The sequence below is a fragment of the Sus scrofa genome, chromosome 1, assembly GCF_054392235.1.
Source record: "Sus scrofa isolate SSC_HxYL_T2T_F1_AM1 chromosome 1, Sscrofa_HxYL_maternal_Yorkshire_Landrace_v2.0, whole genome shotgun sequence".
Classification (NCBI taxonomy): Eukaryota; Metazoa; Chordata; class Mammalia; order Artiodactyla; family Suidae; genus Sus; species Sus scrofa.
This window is the reverse complement of record NC_139383.1, coordinates 151,449,112-151,476,092: the sequence shown is the minus strand read 5'-3', so window position 1 is coordinate 151,476,092 and position 26,981 is coordinate 151,449,112. Positions and strand designations below refer to the sequence as shown.

Genomic DNA, 26,981 nt, shown 5'->3' with positions numbered 1-26,981 from the left:
GCCTGAATGTGCCTCCGTGGGGCACCTTGTTGCCGTGTTGGGGGGCGGGGAGCCGGCCTTGGGGATCCATCTTTCGGGCCCTGGGACGTGGGAGAAGAATGCCGGGGCCTCTCTCTGTGCCCCTGGCACGCCTCTGTGCAGGCCGGGCCTGCACCACCCCCCGCGCCCGGCCCCCAGGCAGGGTCCGTGTGGCTGCAGACACCCAGAGAGAGGGGAGGCTGGGGAGGCTGGGGAGCCGTGGCAGCCCGATGCAGTGCGGGTCTCCAGGTGGAGGGGCCCTGGTCCCCTGGCGCCAGCGTGGCCCTTCCTCCTTGTGGAAACCCTTGTGGTGTGTGTGCTCTCTCGCCCTGACCCAGGAGAGCAGCATGGCGGACCCCTGATCTTGTGGCGTGCCACCGCGCGAGGCCGAGGAGCTCCCGCAGACCAGTGGGCGTGGCGTCCTTGTCGCGGCTCTGTGGAGACCTGGCGATGGTGAGCGGCCCCTGTCCTCAGTGGTGGAGAACTCGCCCTTGGGGCGCTCGTCTGTCCGGAGCCCCGGGCCACCCCCGCTTCTCGCGGGCTTTGGCCCCGGCAGGCCAGCTCCGGGGGCGTGAGGGGGAGCGTCCCGTCCTGCCCAGTGGCTCGTCTGTCTGGGCACGCCCCCAAACGCTGCCGTGATGGAGCGGGTTGGATGTCCAGGTGCGGAGGCCGTGAATTTGCCTTGCGGCGGCGGAGCCCGTGCTCGGATCGATGATGACTCCCTCTAAAGCATTCCTTGGAAATCTGAACAAAATGAGTGAGAACTCACTACCGTCTCCTCATCGAAACTGAGGTCCGGCACGTGGCGGCCACCGGGGGCTCGGGGGTAGATGGGCCCTTGGCCTTGGGGCCTCTGGGTGTCAGCAGCCACTCGGGTGAGGTCTGGGGAAGGCGGCCGCCTGCCGGGCCCAGGAAGCATGGGGCCCGTCGCCCGGCGCTGGCCTCGGGGGAGAGGCCGCGTGCCCGAGCGTGCTGGAGATCCCGGGCGGCCTCCCGCCGGCCTTGGGGGGTTTCGCAAGCCGTCGCGGGGGCCGAAAATTGGGCCCGGCACGCGAGGCAAGTGTGCGGCCCTAGGGCCCCAGGGGGCGTCCTGGCCCAGGCCGGGCGCCCTTCTCAGGATGCTGTGGGGAGACGGGATCCCGGCAGGGTAGTGTTCTCTTTCTGCTCTGGGGACCCCTGAGGGCCACCTGCTGCAGGGGGTCTGTGGTAGCGGGGGCCCTTGGATCAGGGCCGTCCCCCATGGGAGGGGGGGAGCCTGGGAACCCCTGAGGGCGCTCCCCTGGGACGTCCAGGGATGTGGGGGCGGAGGCTGGGGCTGGGTGGCGAGAAGGGGGCAGCTGAAGTGGTGAGCGACAGGCGGGCAGAGGGAGCCTGCCGGGGACGTGGGTGGACAGGCCCAGGTCTGGATGGGCGAGGGGCTCTGGAGGAGGTGCCCTGGCCTCAAGTGGGATGGCGTCAGCGGCTGTGGGAGGCCCGGGTCGGGAAGGACCGCGCGGGCAGGGGCGGGGACGGTCTTGCATGTGGCCTCTCCTCTGGGAGGCGTGGCTCCCCGTGGGGGTCTGGGGAAGGCAGCCGCCAGGTCCCTGGGCCGCGGCGCTGACCGCACCTTGGGGGGGTCCTTTGGGAGGCCACGGGTCGGAGTCCTTCCCGGTGCACGGTCTCCCTCTCCCTGGAGGGTCCGATGCCGAGCCCTTGGACGCCCTGGAGGGGGTGGTCTGCCCGGCAGAGCGAGCCACCCGTGCCGCGTGGAGCGCTTCGCCCAGGTCGCCGCGCGGGGGCCTGGGCAGAGCGGGGAGGTCGGCTGCCAGGGACGTCTCTCAGCTGGCAGTGCCTGGGAGGCTGCTCGGGGCGGGTGTCCGGGTCCTGCGGCGGGCGGCTTGATGGCGAGCGGAGACGGGAGGTCTGGGCTTGGGCAGCGGTGGCGGTGTCCTGGCCCCGACGGTGACGGAGGGCTTTGATGAGGCCCGGCGGCCGCGTGCTTGCCAGGAAGGCCCGGGGCTTGAGGCCCTGGAAGGCCTGGCCCGTTCAGGAGTCCCGGCTGTTTGGGGGAATGTCCCACGCCCTGTGGGGATTTGAGCCGTGTCTCCCGGCCGACTTGGGTGTCCCGGTTGGTGTGTGGTCGGGCCTGGGACGGGCGTGGTGCAGGCGGGAACCGCCGGGTAGCGACCACGTCTCGTCAGGGGGTTCGTGCCTGCTGCTGGGCACGGGAACGGCTCCGGGGGGGTCTTACGGGCGCTGAGGGGATTCCGCATCATGGAGAGGTCAAGGGGAGTTGGTGGCCGTCACCCTTCGTCAGGGCAGGGTAGCATCAGTGCGCCCGTGCTGGGGTTCCTGGAGAGCCGGCTGGCACGGACAGACTCTTGTGAGGGCAAGTGGCTGATCGTGCGTCGGATGGGTCCAGCAAAGGAGAGAAAGCTTCGGTGCGCGCGCGCTCGCCAGGGAAAGGGTGACAGCGGGTGGGACCGAGAGGGAGAGAGAGAGAGGGAGAGAACAAAGGAAGAGAGAGGGTTTCCGCAGGGGCGGTGAGTCCTGGCGGAAGTCCTGAGGCAGAGGAGGTGCCAGGGGTTTGGGTTTCCCGGTCGTGTCGGGGGTGTGGCGCAGGTTGCCCCAGTGGGCCTGAATGTGCCTCCGTGGGGCACCTTGTTGCCGTGTTGGGGGGCGGGGAGCCGGCCTTGGGGATCCATCTTTCGGGCCCTGGGACGTGGGAGAAGAATGCCGGGGCCTCTCTCTGTGCCCCTGGCACGCCTCTGTGCAGGCCGGGCCTGCACCACCCCCCGCGCCCGTCCCCCAGGCAGGGTCCATGTGGCTGCAGACACCCAGAGAGAGGGGAGGCTGGGGAGGCTGGGGAGCCGTGGCAGCCCGATGCAGTGCGGGTCTCCAGGTGGAGGGGCCCTGGTCCCCTGGCGCCAGCGTGGCCCTTCCTCCTTGTGGAAACCCTTGTGGTGTGTGTGCTCTCTCGCCCTGACCCAGGAGAGCAGCATGGCGGACCCCTGATCTTGTGGCGTGCCACCGAGCGAGGCCGAGGAGCTCCCGCAGACCAGTGGGCGTGGCGTCCTTGTCGCGGCTCTGTGGAGACCTGGCGATGGTGAGCGGCCCCTGTCCTCAGTGGTGGAGAACTCGCCCTTGGGGCGCTCGTCTGTCCGGAGCCCCGGGCCACCCCCGCTTCTCGCGGGCTTTGGCCCCGGCAGGCCAGCTCCGGGGGCGTGAGGGGGAGCGTCCCGTCCTGCCCAGTGGCTCGTCTGTCTGGGCACGCCCCCAAACGCTGCCGTGATGGAGCGGGTTGGATGTCCAGGTGCGGAGGCCGTGAATTTGCCTTGCGGCGGCGGAGCCCGTGCTCGGATCGATGATGACTCCCTCTAAAGCATTCCTTGGAAATCTGAACAAAATGAGTGAGAACTCACTACCGTCTCCTCATCGAAACTGAGGTCCGGCACGTGGCGGCCACCGGGGGCTCGGGGGTAGATGGGCCCTTGGCCTTGGGGCCTCTGGGTGTCAGCAGCCACTCGGGTGAGGTCTGGGGAAGGCGGCCGCCTGCCGGGCCCAGGAAGCATGGGGCCCGTCGCCCGGCGCTGGCCTCGGGGGAGAGGCCGCGTGCCCGAGCGTGCTGGAGATCCCGGGCGGCCTCCCGCCGGCCTTGGGGGGTTTCGCAAGCCGTCGCGGGGGCCGAAAATTGGGCCCGGCACGCGAGGCAAGTGTGCGGCCCTAGGGCCCCAGGGGGCGTCCTGGCCCAGGCCGGGCGCCCTTCTCAGGATGCTGTGGGGAGACGGGATCCCGGCAGGGTAGTGTTCTCTTTCTGCTCTGGGGACCCCTGAGGGCCACCTGCTGCAGGGGGTCTGTGGTAGCGGGGGCCCTTGGATCAGGGCCGTCCCCCATGGGAGGGGGGGAGCCTGGGAACCCCTGAGGGCGCTCCCCTGGGACGTCCAGGGATGTGGGGGCGGAGGCTGGGGCTGGGTGGCGAGAAGGGGGCAGCTGAAGTGGTGAGCGACAGGCGGGCAGAGGGAGCCTGCCGGGGACGTGGGTGGACAGGCCCACGTCTGGATGGGCGAGGGCCTCTGGAGGAGGTGCCCTGGCCTCAAGTGGGATGGCGTCAGCGGCTGTGGGAGGCCCGGGTCGGGAAGGACCGCGCGGGCAGGGGCGGGGATGGTCTTGCATGTGGCCTCTCCTCTGGGAGGCGTGGCTCCCCGTGGGGGTCTGGGGAAGGCAGCCGCCAGGTCCCTGGGCCGCGGCGCTGACCGCACCTTGGGGGGGTCCTTTGGGAGGCCACGGGTCGGAGTCCTTCCCGGTGCACGGTCTCCCTCTCCCTGGAGGGTCCGATGCCGAGCCCTTGGACGCCCTGGAGGGGGTGGTCTGCCCGGCAGAGCGAGCCACCCGCGCCGCGTGGAGCGCTTCGCCCAGGTCGCCGCGCGGGGGCCTGGGCAGAGCGGGGAGGTCGGCAGCCAGGGACGTCTCTCAGCTGGCAGTGCCTGGGAGGCTGCTCGGGGCGGGTGTCCGGGTCCTGCGGCGGGCGGCTTGATGGCGAGCGGAGACGGGAGGCCTGGGCTTGGGCAGCGGTGGCGGTGTCCCGGCCCCGACGGTGACGGAGGGCTTTGATGAGGCCCGGCGGCCGCGTGCTTGCCAGGAAGGCCCGGGGCTTGAGGCCCTGGAAGGCCTGGCCCGTTCAGGAGTCCCGGCTGTTTGGGGGAATGTCCCACGCCCTGTGGGGATTTGAGCCGTGTCTCCCGGCCGACTTGGGTGTCCCGGTTGGTGTGTGGTCGGGCCTGGGACGGGCGTGGTGCAGGCGGGAACCGCCGGGTAGCGACCACGTCTCGTCAGGGGGTTCGTGCCTGCTGCTGGGCACAGGAACGGCTCCGGGGGGGTCTTACGGGCGCTGAGGGGATTCCGCATCATGGAGAGGTCAAGGGGAGTTGGTGGCCGTCACCCTTCGTCAGGGCAGGGTAGCATCAGTGCGCCCGTGCTGGGGTTCCTGGAGAGCCGGCTGGCACGGACAGACTCTTGTGAGGGCAAGTGGCTGATCGTGCGTCGGATGGGTCCAGCAAAGGAGAGAAAGCTTCGGTGCGCGCGCGCTCGCCAGGGAAAGGGTGACAGCGGGTGGGACCGAGAGGGAGAGAGAGAGAGGGAGAGAACAAAGGAAGAGAGAGGGTTTCCGCAGGGGCGGTGAGTCCTGGCGGAAGTCCTGAGGCAGAGGAGGTGCCAGGGGTTTGGGTTTCCCGGTCGTGTCGGGGGTGTGGCGCAGGTTGCCCCAGTGGGCCTGAATGTGCCTCCGTGGGGCACCTTGTTGCCGTGTTGGGGGGCGGGGAGCCGGCCTTGGGGATCCATCTTTCGGGCCCTGGGACGTGGGAGAAGAATGCCGGGGCCTCTCTCTGTGCCCCTGGCACGCCTCTGTGCAGGCCGGGCCTGCACCACCCCCCGCGCCCGTCCCCCAGGCTGGGTCCGTGTGGCTGCAGACACCCAGAGAGAGGGGAGGCTGGGGAGCCGTGGCAGCCCGATGCAGTGCGGGTCTCCAGGTGGAGGGGCCCTGGTCCCCTGGCGCCAGCGTGGCCCTTCCTCCTTGTGGAAACCCTTGTGGTGTGTGTGCTCTCTCGCCCTGACCCAGGAGAGCAGCATGGCGGACCCCTGATCTTGTGGCGTGCCACCGCGCGAGGCCGAGGAGCTCCCGCAGACCAGTGGGCGTGGCGTCCCTGTCGCGGCTCTGTGGAGACCTGGCGATGGTGAGCGGCCCCTGTCCTCAGTGGTGGAGAACTCGCCCTTGGGGCGCTCGTCTGTCCGGAGCCCCGGGCCACCCCCGCTTCTCGCGGGCTTTGGCCCCGGCAGGCCAGCTCCGGGGGCGTGAGGGGGAGCGTCCCGTCCTGCCCAGTGGCTCGTCTGTCTGGGCACGCCCCCAAACGCTGCCGTGATGGAGCGGGTGGGATGTCCAGGTGCGGAGGCCGTGAATTTGCCTTGCGGCGGCGGAGCCCGTGCTCGGATCGATGATGACTCCCTCTAAAGCATTCCTTGGAAATCTGAACAAAATGAGTGAGAACTCACTACCGTCTCCTCATCGAAACTGAGGTCCGGCACGTGGCGGCCACCGGGGGCTCGGGGGTAGATGGGCCCTTGGCCTTGGGGCCTCTGTGTGTCAGCAGCCACTCGGGTGAGGTCTGGGGAAGGCGGCCGCCTGCCGGGCCCAGGAAGCATGGGGCCCGTCGCCCGGCGCTGGCCTCGGGGGAGAGGCCGCGTGCCCGAGCGTGCTGGAGATCCCGGGCGGCCTCCCGCCGGCCTTGGGGGGTTTCGCAAGCCGTCGCGGGGGCCGAAATTTGGGCCCGGCACGCGAGGCAAGTGTGCGGCCCTAGGGCCCCAGGGGGCGTCCTGGCCCAGGCCGGGCGCCCTTCTCAGGATGCTGTGGGGAGACGGGATCCCGGCAGGGTAGTGTTCTCTTTCTGCTCTGGGGACCCCTGAGGGCCACCTGCTGCAGGGGGTCTGTGGTAGCGGGGGCCCTTGGATCAGGGCCGTCCCCCATGGGAGGGGGGGAGCCTGGGAACCCCTGAGGGCGCTCCCCTGGGACGTCCAGGGATGTGGGGGCGGAGGCTGGGGCTGGGTGGCGAGAAGGGGGCAGCTGAAGTGGTGAGCGACAGGCGGGCAGAGGGAGCCTGCCGGGGACGTGGGTGGACAGGCCCACGTCTGGATGGGCGAGGGGCTCTGGAGGAGGTGCCCTGGCCTCAAGTGGGATGGCGTCAGCGGCTGTGGGAGGCCCGGGTCGGGAAGGACCGTGCGGGCAGGGGCGGGGATGGTCTTGCATGTGGCCTCTCCTCTGGGAGGCGTGGCTCCCCGTGGGGGTCTGGGGAAGGCAGCCGCCAGGTCCCTGGGCCGAGGCACTGACCGCACCTTGGGGGGGTCCTTTGGGAGGCCACGGGTCGGAGTCCTTCCCGGTGCACGGTCTCCCTCTCCCTGGAGGGTCCGATGCCGAGCCCTTGGACGCCCTGGAGGGGGTGGTCTGCCCGGCAGAGCGAGCCACCTGCGCCGCGTGGAGCGCTTCGCCCAGGTCGCCGCGCGGGGGCCTGGACAGAGCGGGGAGGTCGGCGGCCAGGGACGTCTCTCAGCTGGCAGTGCCTGGGAGGCTGCTCGGGGCGGGTGTCCGGGTCCTGCGGCGGGCGGCTTGATGGCGAGCGGAGACGGGAGGCCTGGGCTTGGGCAGCGGTGGCGGTGTCCTGGCCCCGACGGTGACGGAGGGCTTTGATGAGGCCCGGCGGCCGCGTGCTTGCCAGGAAGGCCCGGGGCTTGAGGCCCTGGAAGGCCTGGCCCGTTCAGGAGTCCCGGCTGTTTGGGGGAATGTCCCACGCCCTGTGGGGATTTGAGCCGTGTCTCCCGGCCGACTTGGGTGTCCCGGTTGGTGTGTGGTCGGGCCTGGGACGGGCGTGGTGCGGGCGGGAACCGCCGGGTAGCGACCACGTCTCGTCAGGGGGTTCGTGCCTGCTGCTGGGCACGGGAACGGCTCCGGGGGGGTCTTACGGGCGCTGAGGGGATTCCGCATCATGGAGAGGTCAAGGGGAGTTGGTGGCCGTCACCCTTCGTCAGGGCAGGGTAGCATCAGTGCGCCCGTGCTGGGGTTCCTGGAGAGCCGGCTGGCACGGACAGACTCTTGTGAGGGCAAGTGGCTGATCGTGCGTCGGATGGGTCCAGCAAAGGAGAGAAAGCTTCGGTGCGCGCGCGCTCGCCAGGGAAAGGGTGACAGCGGGTGGGACCGAGAGGGAGAGAGAGAGAGGGAGAGAACAAAGGAAGAGAGAGGGTTTCCGCAGGGGCGGTGAGTCCTGGCGGAAGTCCTGAGGCAGAGGAGGTGCCAGGGGTTTGGGTTTCCCGGTCGTGTCGGGGGTGTGGCGCAGGTTGCCCCAGTGGGCCTGAATGTGCCTCCGTGGGGCACCTTGTTGCCGTGTTGGGGGGCGGGGAGCCGGCCTTGGGGATCCATCTTTCGGGCCCTGGGACGTGGGAGAAGAATGCCGGGGCCTCTCTCTGTGCCCCTGGCACGCCTCTGTGCAGGCCGGGCCTGCACCACCCCCCGCGCCCGTCCCCCAGGCTGGGTCCGTGTGCCTGCAGACACCCAGAGAGAGGGGAGGCTGGGGAGCCGTGGCAGCCCGATGCAGTGCGGGTCTCCAGGTGGAGGGGCCCTGGTCCCCTGGCGCCAGCGTGGCCCTTCCTCCTTGTGGAAACCCTTGTGGTGTGTGTGCTCTCTCGCCCTGACCCAGGAGAGCAGCATGGCGGACCCCTGATCTTGTGGCGTGCCACCGAGCGAGGCCGAGGAGCTCCCGCAGACCAGTGGGCGTGGCGTCCTTGTCGCGGCTCTGTGGAGGACCTGGCGATGGTGAGCGGCCCCTGTCCTCAGTGGTGGAGAACTCGCCCTTGGGGCGCTCGTCTGTCCGGAGCCCCGGGCCACCCCCGCTTCTCGCGGGCTTTGGCCCCGGCAGGCCAGCTCCGGGGGCGTGAGGGGGAGCGTCCCGTCCTGCCCAGTGGCTCGTCTGTCTGGGCACGCCCCCAAACGCTGCCGTGATGGAGCGGGTTGGATGTCCAGGTGCGGAGGCCGTGAATTTGCCTTGCGGCGGCGGAGCCCGTGCTCGGATCGATGATGACTCCCTCTAAAGCATTCCTTGGAAATCTGAACAAAATGAGTGAGAACTCACTACCGTCTCCTCATCGAAACTGAGGTCCGGCACGTGGCGGCCACCGGGGGCTCGGGGGTAGATGGGCCCTTGGCCTTGGGGCCTCTGTGTGTCAGCAGCCACTCGGGTGAGGTCTGGGGAAGGCGGCCGCCTGCCGGGCCCAGGAAGCATGGGGCCCGTCGCCCGGTGCTGGCCTCGGGGGAGAGGCCGCGTGCCCGAGCGTGCTGGAGATCCCGGGCGGCCTCCCGCCGGCCTTGGGGGGTTTCGCAAGCCGTCGCGGGGGCCGAAAGTTGGGCCCGGCACGCGAGGCAAGTGTGCGGCCCTAGGGCCCCAGGGGGCGTCCTGGCCCAGGCCGGGCGCCCTTCTCAGGATGCTGTGGGGAGACGGGATCCCGGCAGGGTAGTGTTCTCTTTCTGCTCTGGGGACCCCTGAGGGCCACCTGCTGCAGGGGGTCTGTGGTAGCGGGGGCCCTTGGATCAGGGCCGTCCCCCATGGGAGGGGGGGAGCCTGGGAACCCCTGAGGGCGCTCCCCTGGGACGTCCAGGGATGTGGGGGCGGAGGCTGGGGCTGGGTGGCGAGAAGGGGGCAGCTGAAGTGGTGAGCGACAGGCGGGCAGAGGGAGCCTGCCGGGGACGTGGGTGGACAGGCCCACGTCTGGATGGGCGAGGGGCTCTGGAGGAGGTGCCCTGGCCTCAAGTGGGATGGCGTCAGCGGCTGTGGGAGGCCCGGGTCGGGAAGGACCGCGCGGGCAGGGGCGGGGACGGTCTTGCATGTGGCCTCTCCTCTGGGAGGCGTGGCTCCCCGTGGGGGTCTGGGGAAGGCAGCCGCCAGGTCCCTGGGCCGCGGCGCTGACCGCACCTTGGGGGGGTCCTTTGGGAGGCCACGGGTCGGAGTCCTTCCCGGTGCACGGTCTCCCTCTCCCTGGAGGGTCCGATGCCGAGCCCTTGGACGCCCTGGAGGGGGTGGTCTGCCCGGCAGAGCGAGCCACCCGTGCCGCGTGGAGCGCTTCGCCCAGGTCGCCGCGCGGGGGCCTGGGCAGAGCGGGGAGGTCGGCTGCCAGGGACGTCTCTCAGCTGGCAGTGCCTGGGAGGCTGCTCGGGGCGGGTGTCCGGGTCCTGCGGCGGGCGGCTTGATGGCGAGCGGAGACGGGAGGTCTGGGCTTGGGCAGCGGTGGCGGTGTCCTGGCCCCGACGGTGACGGAGGGCTTTGATGAGGCCCGGCGGCCGCGTGCTTGCCAGGAAGGCCCGGGGCTTGAGGCCCTGGAAGGCCTGGCCCGTTCAGGAGTCCCGGCTGTTTGGGGGAATGTCCCACGCCCTGTGGGGATTTGAGCCGTGTCTCCCGGCCGACTTGGGTGTCCCGGTTGGTGTGTGGTCGGGCCTGGGACGGGCGTGGTGCAGGCGGGAACCGCCGGGTAGCGACCACGTCTCGTCAGGGGGTTCGTGCCTGCTGCTGGGCACGGGAACGGCTCCGGGGGGGTCTTACGGGCGCTGAGGGGATTCCGCATCATGGAGAGGTCAAGGGGAGTTGGTGGCCGTCACCCTTCGTCAGGGCAGGGTAGCATCAGTGCGCCCGTGCTGGGGTTCCTGGAGAGCCGGCTGGCACGGACAGACTCTTGTGAGGGCAAGTGGCTGATCGTGCGTCGGATGGGTCCAGCAAAGGAGAGAAAGCTTCGGTGCGCGCGCGCTCGCCAGGGAAAGGGTGACAGCGGGTGGGACCGAGAGGGAGAGAGAGAGAGGGAGAGAACAAAGGAAGAGAGAGGGTTTCCGCAGGGGCGGTGAGTCCTGGCGGAAGTCCTGAGGCAGAGGAGGTGCCAGGGGTTTGGGTTTCCCGGTCGTGTCGGGGGTGTGGCGCAGGTTGCCCCAGTGGGCCTGAATGTGCCTCCGTGGGGCACCTTGTTGCCGTGTTGGGGGGCGGGGAGCCGGCCTTGGGGATCCATCTTTCGGGCCCTGGGACGTGGGAGAAGAATGCCGGGGCCTCTCTCTGTGCCCCTGGCACGCCTCTGTGCAGGCCGGGCCTGCACCACCCCCCGCGCCCGTCCCCCAGGCAGGGTCCATGTGGCTGCAGACACCCAGAGAGAGGGGAGGCTGGGGAGGCTGGGGAGCCGTGGCAGCCCGATGCAGTGCGGGTCTCCAGGTGGAGGGGCCCTGGTCCCCTGGCGCCAGCGTGGCCCTTCCTCCTTGTGGAAACCCTTGTGGTGTGTGTGCTCTCTCGCCCTGACCCAGGAGAGCAGCATGGCGGACCCCTGATCTTGTGGCGTGCCACCGAGCGAGGCCGAGGAGCTCCCGCAGACCAGTGGGCGTGGCGTCCTTGTCGCGGCTCTGTGGAGACCTGGCGATGGTGAGCGGCCCCTGTCCTCAGTGGTGGAGAACTCGCCCTTGGGGCGCTCGTCTGTCCGGAGCCCCGGGCCACCCCCGCTTCTCGCGGGCTTTGGCCCCGGCAGGCCAGCTCCGGGGGCGTGAGGGGGAGCGTCCCGTCCTGCCCAGTGGCTCCTCTGTCTGGGCACGCCCCCAAACGCTGCCGTGATGGAGCGGGTTGGATGTCCAGGTGCGGAGGCCGTGAATTTGCCTTGCGGCGGCGGAGCCCGTGCTCGGATCGATGATGACTCCCTCTAAAGCATTCCTTGGAAATCTGAACAAAATGAGTGAGAACTCACTACCGTCTCCTCATCGAAACTGAGGTCCGGCACGTGGCGGCCACCGGGGGCTCGGGGGTAGATGGGCCCTTGGCCTTGGGGCCTCTGGGTGTCAGCAGCCACTCGGGTGAGGTCTGGGGAAGGCGGCCGCCTGCCGGGCCCAGGAAGCATGGGGCCCGTCGCCCGGCGCTGGCCTCGGGGGAGAGGCCGCATGCCCGAGCGTGCTGGAGATCCCGGGCGGCCTCCCGCCGGCCTTGGGGGGTTTCGCAAGCCGTCGCGGGGGCCGAAATTTGGGCCCGGCACGCGAGGCAAGTGTGCGGCCCTAGGGCCCCAGGGGGCGTCCTGGCCCAGGCCGGGCGCCCTTCTCAGGATGCTGTGGGGAGACGGGATCCCGGCAGGGTAGTGTTCTCTTTCTGCTCTGGGGACCCCTGAGGGCCACCTGCTGCAGGGGGTCTGTGGTAGCGGGGGCCCTTGGATCAGGGCCGTCCCCCATGGGAGGGGGGGAGCCTGGGAACCCCTGAGGGCGCTCCCCTGGGACGTCCAGGGATGTGGGGGCGGAGGCTGGGGCTGGGTGGCGAGAAGGGGGCAGCTGAAGTGGTGAGCGACAGGCGGGCAGAGGGAGCCTGCCGGGGACGTGGGTGGACAGGCCCACGTCTGGATGGGCGAGGGCCTCTGGAGGAGGTGCCCTGGCCTCAAGTGGGATGGCGTCAGCGGCTGTGGGAGGCCCGGGTCGGGAAGGACCGCGCGGGCAGGGGCGGGGATGGTCTTGCATGTGGCCTCTCCTCTGGGAGGCGTGGCTCCCCGTGGGGGTCTGGGGAAGGCAGCCGCCAGGTCCCTGGGCCGCGGCGCTGACCGCACCTTGGGGGGGTCCTTTGGGAGGCCACGGGTCGGAGTCCTTCCCGGTGCACGGTCTCCCTCTCCCTGGAGGGTCCGATGCCGAGCCCTTGGACGCCCTGGAGGGGGTGGTCTGCCCGGCAGAGCGAGCCACCCGCGCCGCGTGGAGCGCTTCGCCCAGGTCGCCGCGCGGGGGCCTGGGCAGAGCGGGGAGGTCGGCAGCCAGGGACGTCTCTCAGCTGGCAGTGCCTGGGAGGCTGCTCGGGGCGGGTGTCCGGGTCCTGCGGCGGGCGGCTTGATGGCGAGCGGAGACGGGAGGCCTGGGCTTGGGCAGCGGTGGCGGTGTCCCGGCCCCGACGGTGACGGAGGGCTTTGATGAGGCCCGGCGGCCGCGTGCTTGCCAGGAAGGCCCGGGGCTTGAGGCCCTGGAAGGCCTGGCCCGTTCAGGAGTCCCGGCTGTTTGGGGGAATGTCCCACGCCCTGTGGGGATTTGAGCCGTGTCTCCCGGCCGACTTGGGTGTCCCGGTTGGTGTGTGGTCGGGCCTGGGACGGGCGTGGTGCAGGCGGGAACCGCCGGGTAGCGACCACGTCTCGTCAGGGGGTTCGTGCCTGCTGCTGGGCACGGGAACGGCTCCGGGGGGGTCTTACGGGCGCTGAGGGGATTCCGCATCATGGAGAGGTCAAGGGGAGTTGGTGGCCGTCACCCTTCGTCAGGGCAGGGTAGCATCAGTGCGCCCGTGCTGGGGTTCCTGGAGAGCCGGCTGGCACGGACAGACTCTTGTGAGGGCAAGTGGCTGATCGTGCGTCGGATGGGTCCAGCAAAGGAGAGAAAGCTTCGGTGCGCGCGCGCTCGCCAGGGAAAGGGTGACAGCGGGTGGGACCGAGAGGGAGAGAGAGAGAGGGAGAGAACAAAGGAAGAGAGAGGGTTTCCGCAGGGGCGGTGAGTCCTGGCGGAAGTCCTGAGGCAGAGGAGGTGCCAGGGGTTTGGGTTTCCCGGTCGTGTCGGGGGTGTGGCGCAGGTTGCCCCAGTGGGCCTGAATGTGCCTCCGTGGGGCACCTTGTTGCCGTGTTGGGGGGCGGGGAGCCGGCCTTGGGGATCCATCTTTCGGGCCCTGGGACGTGGGAGAAGAATGCCGGGGCCTCTCTCTGTGCCCCTGGCACGCCTCTGTGCAGGCCGGGCCTGCACCACCCCCCGCGCCCGTCCCCCAGGCTGGGTCCGTGTGGCTGCAGACACCCAGAGAGAGGGGAGGCTGGGGAGCCGTGGCAGCCCGATGCAGTGCGGGTCTCCAGGTGGAGGGGCCCTGGTCCCCTGGCGCCAGCGTGGCCCTTCCTCCTTGTGGAAACCCTTGTGGTGTGTGTGCTCTCTCGCCCTGACCCAGGAGAGCAGCATGGCGGACCCCTGATCTTGTGGCGTGCCACCGCGCGAGGCCGAGGAGCTCCCGCAGACCAGTGGGCGTGGCGTCCTTGTCGCGGCTCTGTGGAGACCTGGCGATGGTGAGCGGCCCCTGTCCTCAGTGGTGGAGAACTCGCCCTTGGGGCGCTCGTCTGTCCGGAGCCCCGGGCCACCCCCGCTTCTCGCGGGCTTTGGCCCCGGCAGGCCAGCTCCGGGGGCGTGAGGGGGAGCGTCCCGTCCTGCCCAGTGGCTCGTCTGTCTGGGCACGCCCCCAAACGCTGCCGTGATGGAGCGGGTTGGATGTCCAGGTGCGGAGGCCGTGAATTTGCCTTGCGGCGGCGGAGCCCGTGCTCGGATCGATGATGACTCCCTCTAAAGCATTCCTTGGAAATCTGAACAAAATGAGTGAGAACTCACTACCGTCTCCTCATCGAAACTGAGGTCCGGCACGTGGCGGCCACCGGGGGCTCGGGGGTAGATGGGCCCTTGGCCTTGGGGCCTCTGTGTGTCAGCAGCCACTCGGGTGAGGTCTGGGGAAGGCGGCCGCCTGCCGGGCCCAGGAAGCATGGGGCCCGTCGCCCGGCGCTGGCCTCGGGGGAGAGGCCGCGTGCCCGAGCGTGCTGGAGATCCCGGGCGGCCTCCCGCCGGCCTTGGGGGGTTTCGCAAGCCGTCGCGGGGGCCGAAATTTGGGCCCGGCACGCGAGGCAAGTGTGCGGCCCTAGGGCCCCAGGGGGCGTCCTGGCCCAGGCCGGGCGCCCTTCTCAGGATGCTGTGGGGAGACGGGATCCCGGCAGGGTAGTGTTCTCTTTCTGCTCTGGGGACCCCTGAGGGCCACCTGCTGCAGGGGGTCTGTGGTAGCGGGGGCCCTTGGATCAGGGCCGTCCCCCATGGGAGGGGGGGAGCCTGGGAACCCCTGAGGGCGCTCCCCTGGGACGTCCAGGGATGTGGGGGCGGAGGCTGGGGCTGGGTGGCGAGAAGGGGGCAGCTGAAGTGGTGAGCGACAGGCGGGCAGAGGGAGCCTGCCGGGGACGTGGGTGGACAGGCCCACGTCTGGATGGGCGAGGGGCTCTGGAGGAGGTGCCCTGGCCTCAAGTGGGATGGCGTCAGCGGCTGTGGGAGGCCCGGGTCGGGAAGGACCGTGCGGGCAGGGGCGGGGATGGTCTTGCATGTGGCCTCTCCTCTGGGAGGCGTGGCTCCCCGTGGGGGTCTGGGGAAGGCAGCCGCCAGGTCCCTGGGCCGAGGCACTGACCGCACCTTGGGGGGGTCCTTTGGGAGGCCACGGGTCGGAGTCCTTCCCGGTGCACGGTCTCCCTCTCCCTGGAGGGTCCGATGCCGAGCCCTTGGACGCCCTGGAGGGGGTGGTCTGCCCGGCAGAGCGAGCCACCCGCGCCGCGTGGAGCGCTTCGCCCAGGTCGCCGCGCGGGGGCCTGGACAGAGCGGGGAGGTCGGCGGCCAGGGACGTCTCTCAGCTGGCAGTGCCTGGGAGGCTGCTCGGGGCGGGTGTCCGGGTCCTGCGGCGGGCGGCTTGATGGCGAGCGGAGACGGGAGGCCTGGGCTTGGGCAGCGGTGGCGGTGTCCTGGCCCCGACGGTGACGGAGGGCTTTGATGAGGCCCGGCGGCCGCGTGCTTGCCAGGAAGGCCCGGGGCTTGAGGCCCTGGAAGGCCTGGCCCGTTCAGGAGTCCCGGCTGTTTGGGGGAATGTCCCACGCCCTGTGGGGATTTGAGCCGTGTCTCCCGGCCGACTTGGGTGTCCCGGTTGGTGTGTGGTCGGGCCTGGGACGGGCGTGGTGCGGGCGGGAACCGCCGGGTAGCGACCACGTCTCGTCAGGGGGTTCGTGCCTGCTGCTGGGCACGGGAACGGCTCCGGGGGGGTCTTACGGGCGCTGAGGGGATTCCGCATCATGGAGAGGTCAAGGGGAGTTGGTGGCCGTCACCCTTCGTCAGGGCAGGGTAGCATCAGTGCGCCCGTGCTGGGGTTCCTGGAGAGCCGGCTGGCACGGACAGACTCTTGTGAGGGCAAGTGGCTGATCGTGCGTCGGATGGGTCCAGCAAAGGAGAGAAAGCTTCGGTGCGCGCGCGCTCGCCAGGGAAAGGGTGACAGCGGGTGGGACCGAGAGGGAGAGAGAGAGAGGGAGAGAACAAAGGAAGAGAGAGGGTTTCCGCAGGGGCGGTGAGTCCTGGCGGAAGTCCTGAGGCAGAGGAGGTGCCAGGGGTTTGGGTTTCCCGGTCGTGTCGGGGGTGTGGCGCAGGTTGCCCCAGTGGGCCTGAATGTGCCTCCGTGGGGCACCTTGTTGCCGTGTTGGGGGGCGGGGAGCCGGCCTTGGGGATCCATCTTTCGGGCCCTGGGACGTGGGAGAAGAATGCCGGGGCCTCTCTCTGTGCCCCTGGCACGCCTCTGTGCAGGCCGGGCCTGCACCACCCCCCGCGCCCGTCCCCCAGGCTGGGTCCGTGTGGCTGCAGACACCCAGAGAGAGGGGAGGCTGGGGAGCCGTGGCAGCCCGATGCAGTGCGGGTCTCCAGGTGGAGGGGCCCTGGTCCCCTGGCGCCAGCGTGGCCCTTCCTCCTTGTGGAAACCCTTGTGGTGTGTGTGCTCTCTCGCCCTGACCCAGGAGAGCAGCATGGCGGACCCCTGATCTTGTGGCGTGCCACCGCGCGAGGCCGAGGAGCTCCCGCAGACCAGTGGGCGTGGCGTCCTTGTCGCGGCTCTGTGGAGACCTGGCGATGGTGAGCGGCCCCTGTCCTCAGTGGTGGAGAACTCGCCCTTGGGGCGCTCGTCTGTCCGGAGCCCCGGGCCACCCCCGCTTCTCGCGGGCTTTGGCCCCGGCAGGCCAGCTCCGGGGGCGTGAGGGGGAGCGTCCCGTCCTGCCCAGTGGCTCGTCTGTCTGGGCACGCCCCCAAACGCTGCCGTGATGGAGCGGGTTGGATGTCCAGGTGCGGAGGCCGTGAATTTGCCTTGCGGCGGCGGAGCCCGTGCTCGGATCGATGATGACTCCCTCTAAAGCATTCCTTGGAAATCTGAACAAAATGAGTGAGAACTCACTACCGTCTCCTCATCGAAACTGAGGTCCGGCACGTGGCGGCCACCGGGGGCTCGGGGGTAGATGGGCCCTTGGCCTTGGGGCCTCTGTGTGTCAGCAGCCACTCGGGTGAGGTCTGGGGAAGGCGGCCGCCTGCCGGGCCCAGGAAGCATGGGGCCCGTCGCCCGGCGCTGGCCTCGGGGGAGAGGCCGCGTGCCCGAGCGTGCTGGAGATCCCGGGCGGCCTCCCGCCGGCCTTGGGGGGTTTCGCAAGCCGTCGCGGGGGCCGAAATTTGGGCCCGGCACGCGAGGCAAGTGTGCGGCCCTAGGGCCCCAGGGGGCGTCCTGGCCCAGGCCGGGCGCCCTTCTCAGGATGCTGTGGGGAGACGGGATCCCGGCAGGGTAGTGTTCTCTTTCTGCTCTGGGGACCCCTGAGGGCCACCTGCTGCAGGGGGTCTGTGGTAGCGGGGGCCCTTGGATCAGGGCCGTCCCCCATGGGAGGGGGGGAGCCTGGGAACCCCTGAGGGCGCTCCCCTGGGACGTCCAGGGATGTGGGGGCGGAGGCTGGGGCTGGGTGGCGAGAAGGGGGCAGCTGAAGTGGTGAGCGACAGGCGGGCAGAGGGAGCCTGCCGGGGACGTGGGTGGACAGGCCCACGTCTGGATGGGCGAGGGGCTCTGGAGGAGGTGCCCTGGCCTCAAGTGGGATGGCGTCAGCGGCTGTGGGAGGCCCGGGTCGGGAAGGACCGTGCGGGCAGGGGCGGGGATGGTCTTGCATGTGGCCTCTCCTCTGGGAGGCGTGGCTCCCCGTGGGGGTCTGGGGAAGGCAGCCGCCAGGTCCCTGAGCCGAGGCACTGACCGCACCTTGGGGGGGTCCTTTGGGAGGCCACGGGTCGGAGTCCTTCCCGGTGCACGGTCTCCCTCTCCCTGGAGGGTCCGATGCCGAGCCCTTGGACGCCCTGGAGGGGGTGGTCTGCCCGGCAGAGCGAGCCACCCGCGCCGCGTGGAGCGCTTCGCCCAGGTCGCGGCGCGGGGGCCTGGACAGAGCGGGGAGGTCGGCGGCCAGGGACGTCTCTCAGCTGGCAGTGCCTGGGAGGCTGCTCGGGGCGGGTGTCCGGGTCCTGCGGCGGGCGGCTTGATGGCGAGCGGAGACGGGAGGCCTGGGCTTGGGCAGCGGTGGCGGTGTCCTGGCCCTGACGGTGACGAAGGGCTTTGATGAGGCCCGGCGGCCGCGTGCTTGCCAGGAAGGCCCGGGGCTTGAGGCCCTGGAAGGCCTGGCCCGTTCAGGAGTCCCGGCTGTTTGGGGGAATGTCCCACGCCCTGTGGGGATTTGAGCCGTGTCTCCCGGCCGACTTGGGTGTCCCGGTTGGTGTGTGGTCGGGCCTGGGACGGGCGTGGTGCGGGCGGGAACCGCCGGGTAGCGACCACGTCTCGTCAGGGGGTTCGTGCCTGCTGCTGGGCACGGGAACGGCTCCGGGGGGGTCTTACGGGCGCTGAGGGGATTCCGCATCATGGAGAGGTCAAGGGGAGTTGGTGGCCGTCACCCTTCGCCAGGGCAGGGTAGCATCAGTGCGCCCGTGCTGGGGTTCCTGGAGAGCCGGCTGGCACGGACAGACTCTTGTGAGGGCAAGTGGCTGATCGTGCGTCGGATGGGTCCAGCAAAGGAGAGAAAGCTTCGGTGCGCGCGCGCTCGCCAGGGAAAGGGTGACAGCGGGTGGGACCGAGAGGGAGAGAGAGAGAGGGAGAGAACAAAGGAAGAGAGAGGGTTTCCGCAGGGGCGGTGAGTCCTGGCGGAAGTCCTGAGGCAGAGGAGGTGCCAGGGGTTTGGGTTTCCCGGTCGTGTCGGGGGTGTGGCGCAGGTTGCCCCAGTGGGCCTGAATGTGCCTCCGTGGGGCACCTTGTTGCCGTGTTGGGGGGCGGGGAGCCGGCCTTGGGGATCCATCTTTCGGGCCCTGGGACGTGGGAGAAGAATGCCGGGGCCTCTCTCTGTGCCCCTGGCACGCCTCTGTGCAGGCCGGGCCTGCACCACCCCCCGCGCCCGTCCCCCAGGCTGGGTCCGTGTGGCTGCAGACACCCAGAGAGAGGGGAGGCTGGGGAGCCGTGGCAGCCCGATGCAGTGCGGGTCTCCAGGTGGAGGGGCCCTGGTCCCCTGGCGCCAGCGTGGCCCTTCCTCCTTGTGGAAACCCTTGTGGTGTGTGTGCTCTCTCGCCCTGACCCAGGAGAGCAGCATGGCGGACCCCTGATCTTGTGGCGTGCCACCGCGCGAGGCCGAGGAGCTCCCGCAGACCAGTGGGCGTGGCGTCCTTGTCGCGGCTCTGTGGAGACCTGGCGATGGTGAGCGGCCCCTGTCCTCAGTGGTGGAGAACTCGCCCTTGGGGCGCTCGTCTGTCCGGAGCCCCGGGCCACCCCCGCTTCTCGCGGGCTTTGGCCCCGGCAGGCCAGCTCCGGGGGCGTGAGGGGGAGCGTCCCGTCCTGCCCAGTGGCTCGTCTGTCTGGGCACGCCCCCAAACGCTGCCGTGATGGAGCGGGTTGGATGTCCAGGTGCGGAGGCCGTGAATTTGCCTTGCGGCGGCGGAGCCCGTGCTCGGATCGATGATGACTCCCTCTAAAGCATTCCTTGGAAATCTGAACAAAATGAGTGAGAACTCACTACCGTCTCCTCATCGAAACTGAGGTCCGGCACGTGGCGGCCACCGGGGGCTCGGGGGTAGATGGGCCCTTGGCCTTGGGGCCTCTGTGTGTCAGCAGCCACTCGGGTGAGGTCTGGGGAAGGCGGCCGCCTGCCGGGCCCAGGAAGCATGGGGCCCGTCGCCCGGCGCTGGCCTCGGGGGAGAGGCCGCGTGCCCGAGCGTGCTGGAGATCCCGGGCGGCCTCCCGCCGGCCTTGGGGGGTTTCGCAAGCCGTCGCGGGGGCCGAAATTTGGGCCCGGCACGCGAGGCAAGTGTGCGGCCCTAGGGCCCCAGGGGGCGTCCTGGCCCAGGCCGGGCGCCCTTCTCAGGATGCTGTGGGGAGACGGGATCCCGGCAGGGTAGTGTTCTCTTTCTGCTCTGGGGACCCCTGAGGGCCACCTGCTGCAGGGGGTCTGTGGTAGCGGGGGCCCTTGGATCAGGGCCGTCCCCCATGGGAGGGGGGGAGCCTGGGAACCCCTGAGGGCGCTCCCCTGGGACGTCCAGGGATGTGGGGGCGGAGGCTGGGGCTGGGTGGCGAGAAGGGGGCAGCTGAAGTGGTGAGCGACAGGCGGGCAGAGGGAGCCTGCCGGGGACGTGGGTGGACAGGCCCACGTCTGGATGGGCGAGGGGCTCTGGAGGAGGTGCCCTGGCCTCAAGTGGGATGGCGTCAGCGGCTGTGGGAGGCCCGGGTCGGGAAGGACCGCGCGGGCAGGGGCGGGGATGGTCTTGTATGTGGCCTCTCCTCTGGGAGGCGTGGCTCCCCGTGGGGGTCTGGGGAAGGCAGCCGCCAGGTCCCTGGGCCGCGGCGCTGACCGCACCTTGGGGGGGTCCTTTGGGAGGCCACGGGTCGGAGTCCTTCCCGGTGCACGGTCTCCCTCTCCCTGGAGGGTCCGATGCCGAGCCCTTGGACGCCCTGGAGGGGGTGGTCTGCCCGGCAGAGCGAGCCACCCGCGCCGCGTGGAGCGCTTCGCCCAGGTCGCCGCGCGGGGGCCTGGGCAGAGCGGGGAGGTCGGCGGCCAGGGACGTCTCTCAGCTGGCAGTGCCTGGGAGGCTGCTCGGGGCGGGTGTCCGGGTCCTGCGGCGGGCGGCTTGATGGCGAGCGGAGACGGGAGGCCTGGGCTTGGGCAGCGGTGGCGGTGTCCTGGCCCCGACGGTGACGGAGGGCTTTGATGAGGCCCGGCGGCCGCGTGCTTGCCAGGAAGGCCCGGGGCTTGAGGCCCTGGAAGGCCTGGCCCGTTCAGGAGTCCCGGCTGTTTGGGGGAATGTCCCACGCCCTGTGGGGATTTGAGCCGTGTCTCCCGGCCGACTTGGGTGTCCCGGTTGGTGTGTGGTCGGGCCTGGGACGGGCTTGGTGCGGGCGGGAACCGCCGGGTAGCGACCACGTCTCGTCAGGGGGTTCGTGCCTGCTGCTGGGCACGGGAACGGCTCCGGGGGGGTCTTACGGGCGCTGAGGGGATTCCGCATCATGGAGAGGTCAAGGGGAGTTGGTGGCCGTCACCCTTCGCCAGGGCAGGGTAGCATCAGTGCGCCCGTGCTGGGGTTCCTGGAGAGCCGGCTGGCACGGACAGACTCTTGTGAGGGCAAGTGGCTGATCGTGCGTCGGATGGGTCCAGCAAAGGAGAGAAAGCTTCGGTGCGCGCGCGCTCGCCAGGGAAAGGGTGACAGCGGGTGGGACCGAGAGGGAGAGAGAGAGAGGGAGAGAACAAAGGAAGAGAGAGGGTTTCCGCAGGGGCGGTGAGTCCTGGCGGAAGTCCTGAGGCAGAGGAGGTGCCAGGGGTTTGGGTTTCCCGGTCGTGTCGGGGGTGTGGCGCAGGTTGCCCCAGTGGGCCTGAATGTGCCTCCGTGGGGCACCTTGTTGCCGTGTTGGGGGGCGGGGAGCCGGCCTTGGGGATCCATCTTTCGGGCCCTGGGACGTGGGAGAAGAATGCCGGGGCCTCTCTCTGTGCCCCTGGCACGCCTCTGTGCAGGCCGGGCCTGCACCACCCCCCGCGCCCGTCCCCCAGGCTGGGTCCGTGTGGCTGCAGACACCCAGAGAGAGGGGAGGCTGGGGAGCCGTGGCAGCCCGATGCAGTGCGGGTCTCCAGGTGGAGGGGCCCTGGTCCCCTGGCGCCAGCGTGGCCCTTCCTCCTTGTGGAAACCCTTGTGGTGTGTGTGCTCTCTCGCCCTGACCCAGGAGAGCAGCATGGCGGACCCCTGATCTTGTGGCGTGCCACCGCGCGAGGCCGAGGAGCTCCCGCAGACCAGTGGGCGTGGCGTCCTTGTCGCGGCTCTGTGGAGACCTGGCGATGGTGAGCGGCCCCTGTCCTCAGTGGTGGAGAACTCGCCCTTGGGGCGCTCGTCTGTCCGGAGCCCCGGGCCACCCCCGCTTCTCGCGGGCTTTGGCCCCGGCAGGCCAGCTCCGGGGGCGTGAGGGGGAGCGTCCCGTCCTGCCCAGTGGCTCGTCTGTCTGGGCACGCCCCCAAACGCTGCCGTGATGGAGCGGGTTGGATGTCCAGGTGCGGAGGCCGTGAATTTGCCTTGCGGCGGCGGAGCCCGTGCTCGGATCGATGATGACTCCCTCTAAAGCATTCCTTGGAAATCTGAACAAAATGAGTGAGAACTCACTACCGTCTCCTCATCGAAACTGAGGTCCGGCACGTGGCGGCCACCGGGGGCTCGGGGGTAGATGGGCCCTTGGCCTTGGGGCCTCTGTGTGTCAGCAGCCACTCGGGTGAGGTCTGGGGAAGGCGGCCGCCTGCCGGGCCCAGGAAGCATGGGGCCCGTCGCCCGGCGCTGGCCTCGGGGGAGAGGCCGCGTGCCCGAGCGTGCTGGAGATCCCGGGCGGCCTCCCGCCGGCCTTGGGGGGTTTCGCAAGCCGTCGCGGGGGCCGAAATTTGGGCCCGGCACGCGAGGCAAGTGTGCGGCCCTAGGGCCCCAGGGGGCGTCCTGGCCCAGGCCGGGCGCCCTTCTCAGGATGCTGTGGGGAGACGGGATCCCGGCAGGGTAGTGTTCTCTTTCTGCTCTGGGGACCCCTGAGGGCCACCTGCTGCAGGGGGTCTGTGGTAGCGGGGGCCCTTGGATCAGGGCCGTCCCCCATGGGAGGGGGGGAGCCTGGGAACCCCTGAGGGCGCTCCCCTGGGACGTCCAGGGATGTGGGGGCGGAGGCTGGGGCTGGGTGGCGAGAAGGGGGCAGCTGAAGTGGTGAGCGACAGGCGGGCAGAGGGAGCCTGCCGGGGACGTGGGTGGACAGGCCCACGTCTGGATGGGCGAGGGGCTCTGGAGGAGGTGCCCTGGCCTCAAGTGGGATGGCGTCAGCGGCTGTGGGAGGCCCGGGTCGGGAAGGACCGCGCGGGCAGGGGCGGGGATGGTCTTGTATGTGGCCTCTCCTCTGGGAGGCGTGGCTCCCCGTGGGGGTCTGGGGAAGGCAGCCGCCAGGTCCCTGGGCCGCGGCGCTGACCGCACCTTGGGGGGGTCCTTTGGGAGGCCACGGGTCGGAGTCCTTCCCGGTGCACGGTCTCCCTCTCCCTGGAGGGTCCGATGCCGAGCCCTTGGACGCCCTGGAGGGGGTGGTCTGCCCGGCAGAGCGAGCCACCCGCGCCGCGTGGAGCGCTTCGCCCAGGTCGCCGCGCGGGGGCCTGGGCAGAGCGGGGAGGTCGGCGGCCAGGGACGTCTCTCAGCTGGCAGTGCCTGGGAGGCTGCTCGGGGCGGGTGTCCGGGTCCTGCGGCGGGCGGCTTGATGGCGAGCGGAGACGGGAGGCCTGGGCTTGGGCAGCGGTGGCGGTGTCCTGGCCCCGACGGTGACGGAGGGCTTTGATGAGGCCCGGCGGCCGCGTGCTTGCCAGGAAGGCCCGGGGCTTGAGGCCCTGGAAGGCCTGGCCCGTTCAGGAGTCCCGGCTGTTTGGGGGAATGTCCCACGCCCTGTGGGGATTTGAGCCGTGTCTCCCGGCCGACTTGGGTGTCCCGGTTGGTGTGTGGTCGGGCCTGGGACGGGCTTGGTGCGGGCGGGAACCGCCGGGTAGCGACCACGTCTCGTCAGGGGGTTCGTGCCTGCTGCTGGGCACGGGAACGGCTCCGGGGGGGTCTTACGGGCGCTGAGGGGATTCCGCATCATGGAGAGGTCAAGGGGAGTTGGTGGCCGTCACCCTTCGCCAGGGCAGGGTAGCATCAGTGCGCCCGTGCTGGGGTTCCTGGAGAGCCGGCTGGCACGGACAGACTCTTGTGAGGGCAAGTGGCTGATCGTGCGTCGGATGGGTCCAGCAAAGGAGAGAAAGCTTCGGTGCGCGCGCGCTCGCCAGGGAAAGGGTGACAGCGGGTGGGACCGAGAGGGAGAGAGAGAGAGGGAGAGAACAAAGGAAGAGAGAGGGTTTCCGCAGGGGCGGTGAGTCCTGGCGGAAGTCCTGAGGCAGAGGAGGTGCCAGGGGTTTGGGTTTCCCGGTCGTGTCGGGGGTGTGGCGCAGGTTGCCCCAGTGGGCCTGAATGTGCCTCCGTGGGGCACCTTGTTGCCGTGTTGGGGGGCGGGGAGCCGGCCTTGGGGATCCATCTTTCGGGCCCTGGGACGTGGGAGAAGAATGCCGGGGCCTCTCTCTGTGCCCCTGGCACGCCTCTGTGCAGGCCGGGCCTGCAACACCCCCCGCGCCCGTCCCCCAGGCTGGGTCCGTGTGGCTGCAGACACCCAGAGAGAGGGGAGGCTGGGGAGCCGTGGCAGCCCGATGCAGTGCGGGTCTCCAGGTGGAGGGGCCCTGGTCCCCTGGCGCCAGCGTGGCCCTTCCTCCTTGTGGAAACCCTTGTGGTGTGTGTGCTCTCTCGCCCTGACCCAGGAGAGCAGCATGGCGGACCCCTGATCTTGTGGCGTGCCACCGCGCGAGGCCGAGGAGCTCCCGCAGACCAGTGGGCGTGGCGTCCTTGTCGCGGCTCTGTGGAGACCTGGCGATGGTGAGCGGCCCCTGTCCTCAGTGGTGGAGAACTCGCCCTTGGGGCGCTCGTCTGTCCGGAGCCCCGGGCCACCCCCGCTTCTCGCGGGCTTTGGCCCCGGCAGGCCAGCTCCGGGGGCGTGAGGGGGAGCGTCCCGTCCTGCCCAGTGGCTCGTCTGTCTGGGCACGCCCCCAAACGCTGCCGTGATGGAGCGGGTTGGATGTCCAGGTGCGGAGGCCGTGAATTTGCCTTGCGGCGGCGGAGCCCGTGCTCAGATCGATGATGACTCCCTCTAAAGCATTCCTTGGAAATCTGAACAAAATGAGTGAGAACTCACTACCGTCTCCTCATCGAAACTGAGGTCCGGCACGTGGCGGCCACCGGGGGCTCGGGGGTAGATGGGCCCTTGGCCTTGGGGCCTCTGTGTGTCAGCAGCCACTCGGGTGAGGTCTGGGGAAGGCGGCCGCCTGCCGGGCCCAGGAAGCATGGGGCCCGTCGCCCGGCGCTGGCCTCGGGGGAGAGGCCGCGTGCCTGAGCGTGCTGGAGATCCCGGGCGGCCTCCCACCGGCCTTGGGGGGTTTCGCAAGCCGTCGCGGGGTCCGAAATTTGGGCCCGGCACGCGAGGCAAGTGTGCGGCCCTAGGGCCCCAGGGGGCGTCCTGGCCCAGGCCGGGCGCCCTTCTCAGGATGCTGTGGGGAGACGGGATCCCGGCAGGGTAGTGTTCTCTTTCTGCTCTGGGGACCCCTGAGGGCCACCTGCTGCAGGGGGTCTGTGGTAGCGGGGGCCCTTGGATCAGGGCCGTCCCCCATGGGAGGGGGGGAGCCTGGGAACCCCTGAGGGCGCTCCCCTGGGACGTCCAGGGATGTGGGGGCGGAGGCTGGGGCTGGGTGGCGAGAAGGGGGCAGCTGAAGTGGTGAGCGACAGGCGGGCAGAGGGAGCCTGCCGGGGACGTGGGTGGACAGGCCCACGTCTGGATGGGCGAGGGGCTCTGGAGGAGGTGCCCTGGCCTCAAGTGGGATGGCGTCAGCGGCTGTGGGAGGCCCGGGTCGGGAAGGACCGTGCGGGCAGGGGCGGGGATGGTCTTGCATGTGGCCTCTCCTCTGGGAGGCGTGGCTCCCCGTGGGGGTCTGGGGAAGGCAGCCGCCAGGTCCCTGGGCCGCGGCGCTGACCGCACCTTGGGGGGGTCCTTTGGGAGGCCACGGGTCGGAGTCCTTCCCGGTGCACGGTCTCCCTCTCCCTGGAGGGTCCGATGCCGAGCCCTTGGACGCCCTGGAGGGGGTGGTCTGCCCGGCAGAGCGAGCCACCCGCGCCGCGTGGAGCGCTTCGCCCAGGTCGCCGCGCGGGGGCCTGGACAGAGCGGGGAGGTCGGCGGCCAGGGACGTCTCTCAGCTGGCAGTGCCTGGGAGGCTGCTCGGGGCGGGTGTCCGGGTCCTGCGGCGGGCGGCTTGATGGCGAGCGGAGACGGGAGGCCTGGGCTTGGGCAGCGGTGGCGGTGTCCTGGCCCCGACGGTGACGGAGGGCTTTGATGAGGCCCGGCGGCCGCGTGCTTGCCAGGAAGGCCCGGGGCTTGAGGCCCTGGAAGGCCTGGCCCGTTCAGGAGTCCCGGCTGTTTGGGGGAATGTCCCACGCCCTGTGGGGATTTGAGCCGTGTCTCCCGGCCGACTTGGGTGTCCCGGTTGGTGTGTGGTCGGGCCTGGGACGGGCGTGGTGCAGGCGGGAACCGCCGGGTAGCGACCACGTCTCGTCAGGGGGTTCGTGCCTGCTGCTGGGCACGGGAACGGCTCCGGGGGGGTCTTACGGGCGCTGAGGGGATTCCGCATCATGGAGAGGTCAAGGGGAGTTGGTGGCCGTCACCCTTCGTCAGGGCAGGGTAGCATCAGTGCGCCCGTGCTGGGGTTCCTGGAGAGCCGGCTGGCACGGACAGACTCTTGTGAGGGCAAGTGGCTGATCGTGCGTCGGATGGGTCCAGCAAAGGAGAGAAAGCTTCGGTGCGCGCGCGCTCGCCAGGGAAAGGGTGACAGCGGGTGGGACCGAGAGGGAGAGAGAGAGAGGGAGAGAACAAAGGAAGAGAGAGGGTTTCCGCAGGGGCGGTGAGTCCTGGCGGAAGTCCTGAGGCAGAGGAGGTGCCAGGGGTTTGGGTTTCCCGGTCGTGTCGGGGGTGTGGCGCAGGTTGCCCCAGTGGGCCTGAATGTGCCTCCGTGGGGCACCTTGTTGCCGTGTTGGGGGGCGGGGAGCCGGCCTTGGGGATCCATCTTTCGGGCCCTGGGACGTGGGAGAAGAATGCCGGGGCCTCTCTCTGTGCCCCTGGCACGCCTCTGTGCAGGCCGGGCCTGCACCACCCCCCGCGCCCGTCCCCCAGGCAGGGTCCATGTGGCTGCAGACACCCAGAGAGAGGGGAGGCTGGGGAGGCTGGGGAGCCGTGGCAGCCCGATGCAGTGCGGGTCTCCAGGTGGAGGGGCCCTGGTCCCCTGGCGCCAGCGTGGCCCTTCCTCCTTGTGGAAACCCTTGTGGTGTGTGTGCTCTCTCGCCCTGACCCAGGAGAGCAGCATGGCGGACCCCTGATCTTGTGGCGTGCCACCGAGCGAGGCCGAGGAGCTCCCGCAGACCAGTGGGCGTGGCGTCCTTGTCGCGGCTCTGTGGAGACCTGGCGATGGTGAGCGGCCCCTGTCCTCAGTGGTGGAGAACTCGCCCTTGGGGCGCTCGTCTGTCCGGAGCCCCGGGCCACCCCCGCTTCTCGCGGGCTTTGGCCCCGGCAGGCCAGCTCCGGGGGCGTGAGGGGGAGCGTCCCGTCCTGCCCAGTGGCTCCTCTGTCTGGGCACGCCCCCAAACGCTGCCGTGATGGAGCGGGTTGGATGTCCAGGTGCGGAGGCCGTGAATTTGCCTTGCGGCGGCGGAGCCCGTGCTC

At 70.5% G+C, this 26,981-nt stretch overlaps 10 non-coding genes across 10 annotated transcripts; all 10 read left to right on the top strand.

Moving 5' to 3' along the window:
• The first annotated feature begins 723 nt into the window (after positions 1 to 723).
• LOC146406469 (small nucleolar RNA SNORD116) lies at positions 724 to 815 on the top strand. Its single transcript, XR_014832906.1, has one exon. It is a non-coding gene; the product is annotated as a small nucleolar RNA SNORD116 (small nucleolar RNA).
• Positions 816 to 3,355: 2,540 nt separating this feature from the next.
• On the top strand, positions 3,356 to 3,447 carry LOC146406468 (small nucleolar RNA SNORD116). Its single transcript, XR_014832905.1, has one exon. It is a non-coding gene; the product is annotated as a small nucleolar RNA SNORD116 (small nucleolar RNA).
• Positions 3,448 to 5,978: 2,531 nt separating this feature from the next.
• On the top strand, positions 5,979 to 6,070 carry LOC146406467 (small nucleolar RNA SNORD116). The gene has a single exon (XR_014832900.1). It is a non-coding gene; the product is annotated as a small nucleolar RNA SNORD116 (small nucleolar RNA).
• A 2,532-nt stretch (positions 6,071 to 8,602) lies between these two features.
• Positions 8,603 to 8,694, top strand: LOC146406466 (small nucleolar RNA SNORD116). Its single transcript, XR_014832896.1, has one exon. It is a non-coding gene; the product is annotated as a small nucleolar RNA SNORD116 (small nucleolar RNA).
• Positions 8,695 to 11,234: 2,540 nt separating this feature from the next.
• LOC146406465 (small nucleolar RNA SNORD116) lies at positions 11,235 to 11,326 on the top strand. Its single transcript, XR_014832890.1, has one exon. It is a non-coding gene; the product is annotated as a small nucleolar RNA SNORD116 (small nucleolar RNA).
• Positions 11,327 to 13,857: 2,531 nt separating this feature from the next.
• On the top strand, positions 13,858 to 13,949 carry LOC146406464 (small nucleolar RNA SNORD116). The gene has a single exon (XR_014832886.1). It is a non-coding gene; the product is annotated as a small nucleolar RNA SNORD116 (small nucleolar RNA).
• A 2,531-nt stretch (positions 13,950 to 16,480) lies between these two features.
• Positions 16,481 to 16,572, top strand: LOC146406463 (small nucleolar RNA SNORD116). The gene has a single exon (XR_014832882.1). It is a non-coding gene; the product is annotated as a small nucleolar RNA SNORD116 (small nucleolar RNA).
• A 2,531-nt stretch (positions 16,573 to 19,103) lies between these two features.
• Positions 19,104 to 19,195, top strand: LOC146406462 (small nucleolar RNA SNORD116). Its single transcript, XR_014832880.1, has one exon. It is a non-coding gene; the product is annotated as a small nucleolar RNA SNORD116 (small nucleolar RNA).
• Positions 19,196 to 21,726: 2,531 nt separating this feature from the next.
• Positions 21,727 to 21,818, top strand: LOC146406461 (small nucleolar RNA SNORD116). The gene has a single exon (XR_014832875.1). It is a non-coding gene; the product is annotated as a small nucleolar RNA SNORD116 (small nucleolar RNA).
• A 2,531-nt stretch (positions 21,819 to 24,349) lies between these two features.
• On the top strand, positions 24,350 to 24,441 carry LOC146406460 (small nucleolar RNA SNORD116). The gene has a single exon (XR_014833407.1). It is a non-coding gene; the product is annotated as a small nucleolar RNA SNORD116 (small nucleolar RNA).
• The last annotated feature ends 2,540 nt before the right edge of the window (positions 24,442 to 26,981 follow it).